The sequence below is a fragment of the Camellia sinensis genome, chromosome 15 (genome assembly GCF_055761805.1).
Source record: "Camellia sinensis isolate YWXY chromosome 15, ASM5576180v1, whole genome shotgun sequence".
Taxonomy (NCBI): Eukaryota; Viridiplantae; Streptophyta; class Magnoliopsida; order Ericales; family Theaceae; genus Camellia; species Camellia sinensis.
In genome coordinates this window covers 7,787,868-7,802,626 of record NC_138975.1, presented here as the reverse complement: position 1 = coordinate 7,802,626, position 14,759 = coordinate 7,787,868, and the positions used below count along the sequence as shown (strand labels likewise).

The 14,759-nt window shown below is 39.0% G+C and overlaps 1 pseudogene; it reads left to right on the top strand.

Moving 5' to 3' along the window:
* Positions 1–11,545, top strand: part of LOC145813844 (uncharacterized) — a 35,552-nt pseudogene extending 24,007 nt beyond the window's left edge.
* Positions 11,546–14,759: the final 3,214 nt, after the last annotated feature.

The following is a 14,759-nucleotide window of genomic DNA, read 5'->3' as shown; positions in this document are numbered from 1 at the left end:
ACGGATTTCAACGAGTTTCTCCAACTCAAACAATCTAACCTTCACCCACAGGCATTCAAACAATTTATCATATAAGCATTTAGCCGCATGGTAAACATACTGTCATGGCAACACTCACATGCATGCAGGATGCTAAAACATAAATACTTACATCGTACTCCGTGCCAAAACAATAAACTAGTTAGCAAACATGCGTGTCCTAGTCCATGTCAAGTTGACTAATGCAACACATGCAAGATGCAATTAGAGTAGGCTCGGCTAACCTAAATATGGCATGTGAAATGCAACCAATTGATTCACGTATTCAATTTGAAATTTGAAATACAAATGCAGTTAGCATGATGTACCGAGCCCGGTGCATGCAGGACAAATGTATGAATGCACGCATGCATTGCATAAGGTATGCTAACTTTAAAATATGCCCTAGTCTACCATCATAAGCAGGTAAATAAAAGGGAAGAAAGAAGTGGGGATTGGAAGACATACACACACTCACGCACACTTATTACAGATTTGCCCTCGCTCGGAGGGTACAAATAAATATTACAGTCCAAATAATAAGCAAATAAAATTATTACAGAATTTCTAATTTGCTTAATAGGAGAAATGCAAAAAGAAAGGAAAAGGATGACCACAGCCTCTGCCTCGGGATGCGCGAATGATGCATGCTCGAAACCCGGCTCGCCTGAAAAACCCGTACCACACCACTGCCACCTCTGTTTATACTGCCCTGCTTCTCTGAAAATTTCCAAAGCCCCAGGACAGGTTCCTTACATGCTGCAGAGTACCACCGGCTAGGGGAAATTCCCACCGGCAATGCACAATCTCCACCGGCCGTTTTTGGAGCTATCGGCTGTAAACAGATTGCCGGCCGGCGCAGAATTATGCCGGTCGGCAAAAACCTCCTGCATAAGACAGTTTTGATAGCAAACAGAGCACAGACAGTATGGCATGGGATTTCAGGCATATGCAAGCATGGTCATGCTTCCTATCATGCTTTGAGCTCAGGGAAGCATGGCCCTCGATCCTCGAGCCATCAATGGTGCATGATAGCTCAAGGGATCAAATTTGCCACTTGATGTAAAGATGCATGCAACAAATATATGAATGCCAAGAACCTATCATGTTAGAGTCAAGGGGATTGGCGACCGAGGGTTGAGACGTGTTTTGTCACTTGAAGTACAAACATTCCTCGCCCCTCGAGTTTGGTTTGACACCCCAAACCAAACAATGGAATGCATGTATACAAGCTTGACTTAAAGATGCAACATGAAGTTAAAATGCAAAACATGCCAAATGCAATGCAAACCAAACATGCAAAGGTGATGTATTAAGCATGCAAAATGCGATACAATGCAACCTAAAATGAGATGCAAACATGGCACAATGCAAGCATATAACTAGAGGCAACAATTCAAACATGTAGCCATAAACAAGAGTCGATTTAGGTTGAAATGGGAGGCCTCGACCACACCCCAAAACAGTGGCCAAAGATGCCAAAGTAATGGACAATCAAGCATGGAAGCATACACACTAATAGGCCCAAAGTTAAGGCACAACAAAGGAGCATCTTACTATCACTACCCCAAGCCAACATGGTATGAGCTATGCAACCAAAACGGAGTTTGAATACACTGAAATCAGCCCTAAAACCCAATGATATGGCAACCTTGAAGGCTCAAATACTTAGGCATGCATAATATTCATTTCAAAGCATAAAAAGGGCACATCTTCTAAGCATGAAAGGAACGATGAATGCAAGCATGCTAGCATGATTTATAGACTGAAATGACATGGCAAACAACTTCAACTCATCAAAGTAGACCAACTAAGGCATACTTATGACTCATGCACTTGAGGGCTCACAAGCCAAGATGCATAGCAACCATAACAAACATGTCAAACATGACCAAATTGATAACCAACAGACTTTAAGCATGGAAAAACAATGCTAAAAACTTCTTAGTGCCGAACCAAAATCATGCTCAAATGATGTGTTACAACATGGCACTCTTTAAGCCAAGTAATAGGATTTCAAAGCAAGTATGTTATTCATGTAAAAGGCCAATAAACCCAACATAGGACAGAGGTATAACATGATCCAAAACACCCAAAAAACCTCTGAAAAGCAGTCATAAACAACTGAGCATACATGCTACCATATTAAGCCATAAATGAGGACAAAAGAGGGACCAAGGGAGAGGGGTGTCCCTCTCCTATGCAAGACCTCAAACCACCTTCTTTATCACTGAAAATCAACTGGTTTTTAGTGGTGAAAAGACCAACACACTCAAGAAAACAAGGCCTCACAAGGGAAGCACAAAAGGGGCCAAATAAAGCCTAACAAGGTGAGTTTGCACTCAAACCACAAAACAACCTTAATGAAAGTTCTAAAGCATGAAAATGTAAGCCTTTTTTATGTTATGCACAAAAGCTAAATCAGCAAGCAAGATAGGTTAAAAACTATTGCAAGTTTGGAGAATCTAAAGTAAAGTGCTCACCCTTGAAGATCCTTTGAAGAACAAATGGTCCAGCCCTCTTCTTTTGATCAAAATTAGTCCAAAAACTCAATAATCAACCTCCCAAGTCCCTCAATCTCGGAGCTAGGTGTAATAGTGTGTGTATTGGTGCAAAAGTAAGGTAAAAACACACTTTTAGGCCAAGAAACACACACAAAGGAGGAGAGAGAGGGAGATATAGAGATAGGATGTATCTATATGTAGAACCTCTGGTTTTTGCTTCCAAGTCTCTAACCTAGAGCCAAGAGGAGCGCCTTCCTCTTATAGAACTCCTCTTGCAAAGCTTATACAACAAGCTTGCTTAGAGGGAGATCCCTCCATACACGTGTATGGAGGGAGGCCGAGTTGGTGCCAGCTATCACAGCTGGCACAAAATATCTACATAAAGTAGATGAACAGTGGTCGGCTGCCCAAAAATGTCATTTTGACAAAAAAGAGTGCCGACCGGCAACAAAATGTGCCGACCGGCAACAAAATGTGCCGACCGGCAGAAAAGATTGCCGATGGAAGCAAAAACCAGCCGGTGACCCCTAGCTACTGCCGGTGGTGTGTGGGAATGTCTCACAAGGCATTCCCTCCCCTTCCAAGGCAAAACACAAGTGTTTGGTGTGAAACCAGACACTAAACAGTCAAGTTCGGAGATCCTGAGGCAAGGCGCGTAGCCAAGACCTCCGGGAACTCCAAACGAACACAAACATGGATAATCACCGTGTGTTCAAACGGTGATGTCCAAGTCTTGAGGACGGTCAAAAATGGGGTGTCTACAGGAGGGAATGGGAGAGGAATAGCTTCGGCCTTGTGCAGAGGTGAATCTTCAAGAATATTGAGCTTTTTGGCCAGGGACATCCAATCAAGGGAAAAGCCCCTGTTGCATGCCTGCCTAACTTGTAATTTGTATTCCTCTGTAACATCGGCCATTCCTTGGGCATAGGCTTTTTCGTCAGCCGCTTTGATTTCAGCGTCTTTAGTGGCCAAGGCCTCCAGAAGTTCCTTTTCGGCTTGGGCCTTTTTGTCCTCAACTTCTCTCTTCTCGGCCTCGGCAACCTTCTTGATGGCCTCAGCAGATTCGGCCTTTTCTTCGGCTAGGGTTTGGGCTTTGGTGGCAGCCTCAGCCTGGTCTTCCAGTTTTTTCATTTTTGATTGAAGAGTTTTGTTCTCCTTTTTAAGGGCAGAAACCTCCCTCTTCATATCGGCCAACTTTGCCCTGTTTTCAAAAGCTTGCATAGAGAGAGAGTGGGCATGTTGAATGGCCTGAAAGAGCACAGGGCAAAAATTATTACAAAATTTTACAAAGTAAAAGAGAAGACAAGTTTCCATGTAAAGACACTTACTTGGACAGAACGTTGGAGCATAAAGGCATAGTTCTCGTACTCACTCATCTTGGCATTCCGCTCAAGATCACCTGGGAGAAGTAGGGCGGTACTGAGTGCTACGCCGACATTAATGTCGTCGGCACTATCTCTAGCAAGAACAGGCTTATCTTCTAAAGTAATTTCAGGCGTCCAGGGGACTTTTGGTATTCTGGACCCCGAGGTCGTCGCAGACGATGACCTCGGCTTCTTTGATTGTGTGGACTATGATGGCTGTGTCTTAGCAGACCTTTTTTTGGGAACAGAAGTCGTCTTCTCACTCCCTGCCAATTATGAAATTGTCAAGGTATCCTCAGCCTCAACTTCAGTGGCTTTAGCCTTTGGCTGGGCTTTCTTGGTTCGTTTCGGCTTTGGTGGGGGCATGGTTTGCGTCGGCTGAGCATCGATGTCAACAGGGAGATCGGCAAGGAGGTCTTGAGCAACGGGCTTTGGGCGACCCATCTCAGCAGTTTTGACAAGTCTTCGCCGACGTTTTCGTTCTTGTATTGGGACCAAGTATGGGGCCGAAGTAGATGGTTGATTGGTTGGGTCAGATGTTAACTCTTGATCTGTTCGTGATGTAGAGGCGGTTTGAGTTGTGGTAGTAGGAGGAGAAAGGCTTTTCTTCTTTCTTTTGGGGACGTCGGGCAAAATCGATTTGTATGTAGGAATAAAGTTGAGAAGAAAAGGTGTTTTTCTTTTGTGAACTGGCAAGTCCAGGAGTTTTTTCAGGTCCTTACTGGGAACGTAAGATTGGCGGAAGTTTTTCGCTGGCTTGCGAACGTCTGCAAGAAGAAACAGACATTAGAAACAGATAAAATATTGAAGACTAGAACAGAAACAACTAAGTATTGACACTGGGCTCTTACCCTTACCCTCTTTAACTGATCGGGGAAGAGGGTAGAGATGGGCGTCCTCGTCTGCGCCAAACTCCCAATTTCCCGAAGCAATAACATAATCATTTCCAGCCCCCTTGTTGGAGTCTGGAAGGTCGGCTACGATTTTGAATTCAGTGGACCTCGGCTTGAGGTAATAGACGTAACCTTTTTCCTTCAGGTTAAGGGCGCACATGGTATAACAGTATTGGATGTTGGCAAGGGTGATCCTAACGTTCTCCTGCCTAGCTAAAGCGATAATACCAAAAATCACTCGATAAGAATTGATTGCCAGTTGCATGGGGTTCAACTTATAATAATGAAGGATCTCGCGGAAAAGAATGTTGAGTGGGAGCCGGAGTCTGCACTCAGTAAAAGCTACAATGGGAAGAGGCATGGTGTTTTCTGTAGGCATCATGGAGTCATCATCCCCAGCAAGTCTCAGGTGGACATCGGCAGGGATGGAGAACTCCCGCCTAAAGTACTCAAGTTTGGTCGGGGTATCTACCCTGTGCCTCCACATACCCATAACGTCGGCCTAAAATCAGAGGGCTAGGTTTCAAAAAGAAGATGCTCTTAAGGGGTTATCGAGACCTCGGCGAAACCTTAGGTATTTGCTGGTAAGGATTGTTTCAGTTTTTTCCTAAGAATTGATAGGTTCTATAGACAAATCCCAAACCTAAATCTATAAAGGCAAAGATTGAAAGCAAAAATTGAAGGCAGAGATCTGGAAAACAACACAGGAAACAAGAAACCAGAACGCAGTTTCAGAATGAAGAACAGAAATGGGATTCTCAAAAGCATAAAGAAAACAAGAACTACAGGGCTAAGAACAGTGGCAAAAATGCAAGAAGTAGTGAACAATAAATATGATTCACGAAATTAACAGTTTAAACAGAACAGTAATGGCAGCAAGAAGATAGAAGAACATCAGTAAACTGAATACATAAAGAATAGTGGCTTACCAGAGAAATTGAAGCCGGAATAAAGTTCGCCGAAGACAGACGACGGTTACAGAAGTGACAGAGTAGCAAGAGCCTCACCAGAGAGACGAATGAAGTTGCAGAGCCTGGAGCTTGAACAATGGAGGATTTGAAAGAAAGAGTTTTAGAGAGAGAAAAAAGCAAGAGAACTCAGACGTAAAAGTGAAGAAACGAAAGAAAGGGGGAAAGATTTTGTCAAAAAATGAAAACGGCGGCAAAAGCAATCAATGCGCCTAAAAGAACGCATATGTCAGATGGCGCATATGAAAAAGAGATGACTTATGGGCACGTCATAGGCACGAACCAGTAAGAAAGAAACGCGTGTCTAAAACGGTTGAATTGAAGTGCATGACAGCCCATGCGCGTAAAAAGTTTCTTAAAAATCTTTGATTTTTTAGGGAAAGCATGTCGGCCAGAAATGAATGATCTCAGCTATCAAATCTTAAGCCAATTTACTGGAAGATAAAACAGATATAGGTTCCATCACCTCAGAATGCCGAGGTAATAGAACCTAGGGGGCAGTTGTGGGGATATATTTTCTGAATACCAACACGTGGCAAGGTGACACCGACATGTCAGCCGAAATGCCACGTGTCCTGGTTGAGACGCCGAGGTCATCTCGGCGAGGCCGAGGTTATCTACGATGATATCGGAATCCGAGATAAGCGGATAATGGATAAGGGTTGCTAAGATAAGGATAAAACTCTTAGGGAGTTTATCCTTATCTCTTGAGGAATCCAAAGTAAGCACTAAATTGGAGTCCATAGAAGTCAGGCTTCTAGTGGGACTTGGATTAAGTAAACTATAAAAGAAAAGCACCCCCATGGGTCTATGGTACACAATTTTATGCTTTAAACAGTAAGTTTAACACTTGATTATCTTTGAGAGATATACTGACTTAATCGTCGGAGTGCCCCCGGGTGGAAGAGCCACTGCCGGAGCCTTTTCTTTCTGTTGCAGGTTAGCTGAAGCCATCTATTCTGCCAGTGCTCTCCAACTAATTACTAGACGGGCAGTGTGGTCAGAAAATCACTCACACATAAATCGACATTGCACCATCAGTTCAGCTTGAGAGAGAGAGAGAGAGAGAGAGAGAGAGAGACAGTGGAGCTCACCAATCTGAATCGCTGATATGAACTTCAATTTCGATTTCGAGAGAGAACTTCGAAATGGTTGAATCACCGATCTAAAATGATCTGAATAACCAATCTGAGATGATCTAAACTTCGATTTCGAAAGAGAACTTTGAACTTCGAAATGATCGGAATCACCGATATGTACTTCCATTTTAAGAGAGAACTTCGAACTTCGAAATGATCTGAATCACTGATTTGTTTCCCTGAGACCGATCTGAATCTATGAATCCAATTAGGGTTTAGACAACACAGAGAGAGAGAGAGAGAGAGAGAGAGAGATTGGAGCTCACCGATTTGAATCGTTCTTGAGATCAACTTCGATTTTGAGACAATGGAGTTCAAAATGGCTCCGAGCTATTAATGGGGTTTAGACAACAGAGAGAGAGAGAGGAAGCGCGTGAGAAATAACCCATTTGAAGGCGTTTATAAGTGTCTTCTATTTATGAAACGGCATCGTTTTACTTAAAGAAAATGTGACGTTTATGAAACGCCATTAAATATTATAAGGAGTGATATTTTAAAAAAACGCTGTTAAAAATACGCCACCACAACCCATATTTCTTGTAGTGATTGTATGACATTATAGAAGATTAGGAAATTTATTTATTCTGGAGAGCTTATTTCATTAGGATTTTAGTTATTATTTTATGTTTCCTTACTATGAAGCATGGACACGGCAAAATCATCAGCGTGGCGGTGTTGGACCCAAGGACACGTACGGGACACGCCATCTGCCGTGTCCCTTTAATTTAATTGTTTTTTTTAGGCAACACGTGTCTAGATCTGGACACGGCATGAGACATAGTGAGGAGGGAAAGACAAAGGAGAGGGAGCGTGAAGGAAAAGAGTGAAGAGACAAACCTGTCATGCGATATCATGTTCGATCGAAGCTCCATCCAGTCGATCCAGTCGAAGCTCCATCCAGTCGAAGATCGAAGACCTTCAATCAAAGCTCCATCCGGTCGATCCAGTCGAAGATCGAAGCTCCATCAGTCGATCGAACAGTCGAACACCCAAACGACTTCAAAAAGCCTCTCTCTCTCTCTCTCTCTCTCTCTCTCTATCATTTTATCTTCTTGACTTGATTCATATCTCTATCTCTTGATTCATATCTATTCGTATCTATCTATCTATCTATAATAATAATAATAATAATAGTTAATAACTATTATTATTATATATTATATAATAATTATTATATAACATATAATATATTTATAAGATAATATATAATACATATTATAAGATGATATATACTTATAGATATTAATATAAAAAATAAACACATGTATGTAAAATAAAATAAAAAATTAATTGGAACACATTATTTAAAAAATATAATAAATAAATAAAATAATTAATGTATATTAAAATAAAAATATTTATGAAAAAATTAAAAAATTTGCCATGTCCCATGCCGTGTCCATATCCCTATTTTTTAGAAATTGCCGTGTTCTGTGTCTGTGTCCATGTCCATATGCGTGTCCGTGTCCGTGTTCGTGCTTCATAGTTTCCTTATCTTTTTTTGTTGCCTAATTAGATAGTGCTACAACACACACACATATATATATAAGGTTAAGTGTATTGATATTATCAAATTTTCTTAGATATTAATTAAGTGATATATTGATTGGGATGGTGTTCGCCATATTTTTCTGTCTTCTCTATTCTCCTCATTCTCTTCTTCTTGGTGCTATATCACGCATGTATCCTTAGAAGGTTGACGATGTGTAAAGCACACTTCATTGCTTACAAGTTACATGTGTATGAAATAAGGCAAGTTATGAGATATCTACACACTACAGGAAATTAGGGATTTAACGGTGTTTATTTAACAGTGTTTAAATAAACATCACTTTTTCTAACAATTAACGGTATTTTTTAAACGTCACATTTGTTATAAATTAAAACGGTACCGTTTTGTGAGTGGAAGACGTTTGAAAAGCGCCTTCAAATCCGGTCTCTCTTCACACCCACTTTTGTCTTTCCAAACCTTTATTTTGAAAACCCTATTTTGAGCACCGCCGTCTAGACGATTGAATCATGTCTCACTCACTCTCTTGCTGTCTCTTTCTCTCTCACAGAGAATCGAATCTGTTTCTCTAAATCTCTCTCTCAGAGGATCGATTCTTCTTTAGTCTCTTACTCAGTGATTCTTCTTCGATTCTTCTTAAGTTCGGTGATTCATCTCGGGATTGCGATTTCGAAGTTCAATTTTGAGCACAGCTCCGTGATTTATCTCCATGGATTTGGAACTCTTCGTCTTCTTCGATCAGAGGTTAGTTGTTCTGTTTGTGATTTATCTCTGTTTTGGATCAATGTTTTGCTTAGTGAATACTTTTGTTTAGGGCTCTATATAGGTCTTAAGCCCTTAGGGCTCTAGATTCTTCTTCACTCTTTTACTCAGTGATTCTTCTTCGATTCTTCTACAGGTCAGTGATTCATCTTCGATTCTTCTACAGGTCAGTGATTCATCTCGGGATTGTGATTTCGAAGTTCGATTTTAAGCACAGCTCCATGGATTTGGGACTCTTCGTCTTCTTCGATCAAAGGTTAGTTTTTCTGTTTGTGATTTATCTTTGTTTTGGATCAGTGTTTTGAAAAATGCTGAATCAGTGTTTTGAAAATTTGGTCTCAGTTCATACTCCTTGAACACGCAGATGGTGAAACCTGCTACCATCTCTTATTAGTGGTATGTGTTATCTTCCCATATCTTTGAACGGCAACAATTCTCAACTTAACCTGGCTCTTCCCTTCTGGCTTCCCGAGTTTACTTTTATCCTTGTGATGCTTGCAATCATATCATCTTCTAAAAAAACTGGTAAGCACAGGCATGTGAATGAAAAAGTTTGAGGCACTTGGTCTCTTGAAAGCCCCAAAGAAAACTTCATATATTTTGTAGACAAATTTAAATAGTCCTCATTTTCTTCCTGATGTGTGAAAGTGAAATATTGATTGAGATGGTCCATGTTGTATATTGTTCATCAATCCCTCTGAAAAAAATAAAAATGAAACTAGACAGAAGTGAACATCTTGATTGTTCTTGGAGGTTTATTTTATTTATAATTCTTACCCCTAGGAGTGATTGATGATAGTGTTTTTCAATCAACATCTGGTCACAAGAAACTCACACTGCTTTCACTGTTTCCTTGCAGGTTTGTCCCATATGCTCCATAAAAGTTGTGAGCAACATGTTAAGCCATATCACTCTGCAACATGGACATTTATTCAAGATATCCTTTGAAATGTTTTATTGTGTATTTATTGCCTTCTTAGCATTAAACATCATTCATAATTGCTGTATGGTTAACCTTAGAACCATGTTCGGTACCAATTGAGGTTTTCTTTAACTATATATTACATGCAGAGACGTCGCAGATTACGTAGAGTTGCGATTCCCAACAGTCAGGCACTCTCTCTCTTGGGAAGGGATCTTTGTGAGGCGCATCTGCAGGTTCTTTTAGGAGGCAGTGGATATCGATCGAGCAATGCAAATTCGTCTAATGCAGTTACTAATCCATTCCTTTCCTCTCCTGTTTTGAATTTCCCTTCATCTGAATCAGAAGACATTTTGAAATCCATGTTATCCAGTGCTGATGACAGTTTCGTTAAGAGTGTGGCATCATCGCATATATGGAAAGCAAGGTAGTGGATTATATCATTTTCTATGATAAGAGAGAACCTTCAATTGTTAAACACTCTATCATTTTGTGGGGTAATGGAACAATTTTCAAATTTTTTTGTCAAAAAATGATTGAAAAAAACAAGTTTTCATTCCCTCTCCCTTGCCCTCCGGCAACCCCTGCTGCCTATTCTCCCCTTCCCCTCTACAAAACACTTTCTGGCCACTCCCCCACAATCACCAAACATGTTTTTTTTTTTTTGAAAACATATGTACCAAACATGCTATTTGTTATTGCCTTTCGCAAAAATAAACGATAACATATTTTTTGTTTTAAGTGAACAAAAAAAAATGAAACTGGTAGATTGTGATTCTTGACCACCTTCATTGCTATCCAAATATAGTTTGTTATTTAAATTTTAAGCTAAATAAAGGGTTTCGATAATTTTTTAGGAGAAATTGGAATCATTAAATTACAGATTAATAGGCCTATCCTCTCAGCTAATGTTCCAAAGATAATTTGCGTGTGACTTTTACAACTTTTAGGAAACATGTGGCTTTGTTTATAGGCTATTGGCAGTTTCCCTAGTCCAGCCTTGGGCATTTTTATTTTTAGGAAAATATATCGTTCTTACTGAAAAACTTCACTTGTTCTGGATGTTTTTTTAGTGCCTTTAAATCATGTTAAACATTCTGCTTCTTAAATGTATCTTCTCAAAGCAAGGTTGGGTAAAACCGTTGCTGTGATGCACCTAGAGACGCATACTACTCAATAAGTTCTCGAGAGATTGAATTTTCTACTTGTTGAAATACCTATTTTCTCATATTTGATTCACCTAAGCTGATGTAAACATTGCTCTTTTTAAGTCCTAATTTGAACATCTCTCTCTCTTTACTGTGCAATTTTGATCCATCATTGAGTTATGAAGAGCGGGAAAAAAGGAAGAGACAGGCTACCAAAAGAGCTGTTTTTCTCTAGGATCTGCTAGTCTCAACTCTGTTAGACGACTAGTGAAGTAGCAGTAAGTTGATATAGAATAGCTATAAAATTGAGTAATTAAGTGATCATGATAAGGGGCAATTTGGTTATGGTCTCGCATTGTTCAACAACAACCCAACGTCTAGCCCGATCAAATGTCTTATTGAATAATTTCAGAGGTAATTATTCTTTCTCCTTCCTATATCTTTTTATAATTTTTTTTGACTTTAATAATGAAGCAAAATTTGAAATGGCAAGTCTTCTAAAAAATTTGAACCAATTTGATTTCATCAGGGTATGCCGAAATAAGTATTTAGTATCTGTGACCCATAAAAAATTTCGTTATGTATCAGTATCTGTTAATCTATTTTTCTGCTACTGTGTGGCTAGTCTGCTACTCTGTATCTAATGCTAATCTACTGTGTATCTGTTGCTGTTTTTGGCCTCTGCTAGCACTAGGTTGCATGCCTCTATTTGATTTGTTTGTATTTGGATTAGGTTGCATGCCTCTATTTTGATTTGTATATGCTATATTGCTGCCTCTATTGGTTGCTGTATTGTCTAGGTTGCTCTCTCTGTTGGTTTCTCACCAACAGGGTCTTGGTTTGGTGCTGCCATGTGATGGCTTGCATCATCCCTCTCTTTTTGTTGATGTTTTCTTCCTTTCTGTAAGGTTTTCCATCATCAATAAAGGGTTCCTTGTTGTTGATCCAAAAAAAAAAAAAAATGTATCTGTGACCCATAAAAAATTTCATCAGGGCATGACAATTTCATTTGTTTAATGTTTTCTTAGTATTATCTGTTATTTATTTATTTATTTTTGATACTATACCTAAGTCTAAACAAGGGGGCCTTTTGTTCTCCAACTTGTTCTCTTTGATTGGATACTAAAATACCCGTCAGAAGAGTGTATTAAGTGCAAATGTTTCTTACTGGATATTTCTTTTTCTGTGTGCAAATTATTGGACATATCGGAAACAGGACTCAGCTAGTTAGATATGATGGCCAGCATTATCATTCTATCCAAGCAGGGCCAGCCTACTTGCAACCGAATTCCCAAAAATGTAAGATTTGACTGATTTGACTGTGTAGTCACTAGTTATAGATCCAGGATACTATTTGTCTTTTGGAATGAACTACATTCTCTTTTAGATTAATCATTTATTACTAAAAATTTTTAGTGAATGGAACAGTATATTCTTGCAGATCACACTATAAAATGTCAGTATGGTTAGATTAGAATTTAGAACTTGGTGTTTTGCTTGATGCTTTTGCTGTTTTCTGTGCTCCGTTTACTTGCTAAGAAAGCATAAGAAAAGGCATACGAGGATGGGATGAAACTCTGCTTGTAGAATATTATACTAATATTATCATATTTTAGTCATCCAAACGGTTAGTTATTACAATAACTATTTTAACAAAATTCTTTAAGACTAGTTATTACAATAGCTATTTTAACATAATCCTTTTAAGGCTAGCTACATTTTAAAAGCTTTGGGAGGTTTCTTTAAATAGTTTGTGGGTGTAAATCGGTAAAATAAAGTATGTAGATCAAAAAAAAGGATTAGACAAAATAAAGATTACTTTTTTTGTATTTTAACTAGTAAAAAATGAAGAGTATGGTTGGAGTTGCTCTCAAGGACCATTAAATGTGTTTTGCTTTTCATTGGTTACTGAATGCATTTATTTCTGGGAATTTTGCACTAATTTGGCACATTTGCTCAAAATAAAATAAGGTAACCTCACTATGGACCTTAAAATCTTCAAATTTCATGGTCAATCATTGTGATGCAGAGGACTACATTGTTGGATGTTTATGTAAAATCAGCTGAAATATGTGTAGCATTGGATCCATGACTTTGGGTTCCTCATGTCCTAGTAAAAAATGCTTGGATAATGTGGGTTTTGTTGCTCTGCTCTTTCTTTTTTAAACTTGTATGGTGGAATTTTATGCTTATGTATATTTAGAAACTTTAATTTTTATAATGAGTTGATTTGAGGAAGAGAATGATTAAGTGGTTTTGTATTCTTCACAGAGTGTTCTGGGAATTATACTTGGAGGTGGAGCTGGGACTCGCCTTTACCCTCTTACAAAGAAGAGAAATCCAGTTGTTCCTTTAGGAGCAAATTATCACCTGATTGACATTCCGATCAGCAATTGCCTGAACAGCAACATATCAAAGATCTATGTTCTTACACAATTCAATTCTGCATCTCTAAATCGTCACCTTTCACGGGCATACGCAAGTAACATGGGTGGCTACAAGAATGAAGGTTTTGTTGAAGTTCTTGCTGCTCAGCAAAGCCCGGAGAACCCCAATTGGTTCCAAGTAGTATACAATCTGAACTCTAAACCTTCCAGTCTTATACTGTGCAGCAGCTTTTCATTTTTGTGAGATTCCATAATATTTAATACAAAAGTCAATGCTAGACCTCATTCTCTGTTTCTATACTTGAATTGTCACCTCACCTTTCTGTGCCATTTGCATATGAACAGCTACAGCTCCAATTCTATAAGTTCATTTTTGGTTCCTCTATGGTTCAACAAATGAAATTATAGTTCCACATCGAAGGTTGTTCATAATTCTAAAAGTCCTTTGTTTGGTTCAATACTATGGCTGACATGTGTTCTTCAATTAGTGGCCACAATATGTGTGCACTACTTTCTGGACCTTTGTTTGCACCAACTATAGTGGAGTGCAGTAAGTGTTGATCTGTGCCCTTACATTTACTCATTTCCTACACTTTTCTCAGTCATATTAAGCTGTGTGTGATGCATGCTGAAATTTTGCATGATATCAATGGAAGTCCTGATAAATTCGGGCTTACATAGTAATTAGGTGCACAGTTGCAAGCATGTGGCTGAGCTGAAATATTTCTATTGATAATTTCAGTGTTTGTAGAATACTAACTTATATTAAAAGCCTATAGTGTGCATGTCTTAATTTATCCAGAACAGGTTGTATTTTTGTTCCAGTTGATTTTATCCAGAACTAGAAGGATATTTTTGAAAAAATTGTCTATCCTGCTGTGTGACTACAATTATTAAGGAACTCACCATTTAATCAATTTGGCCTTTATTTTGAAATTGAATGCCCTTACCAATGTGCTTTCAAAATATTTATTTACACTTCATGAACTCAAAATCAAGATAATAATGTACAAATTTTGATGTGTGGGTAGGGAGTTTTATGCATGTACACATTGTGTCACTTCTGTTATCGGTTGTTTTCTCTCTCTCTCTCTCTCTCTCTCTCTCTCTCTCTCATATGAATCTGAATATGATATGATATTTG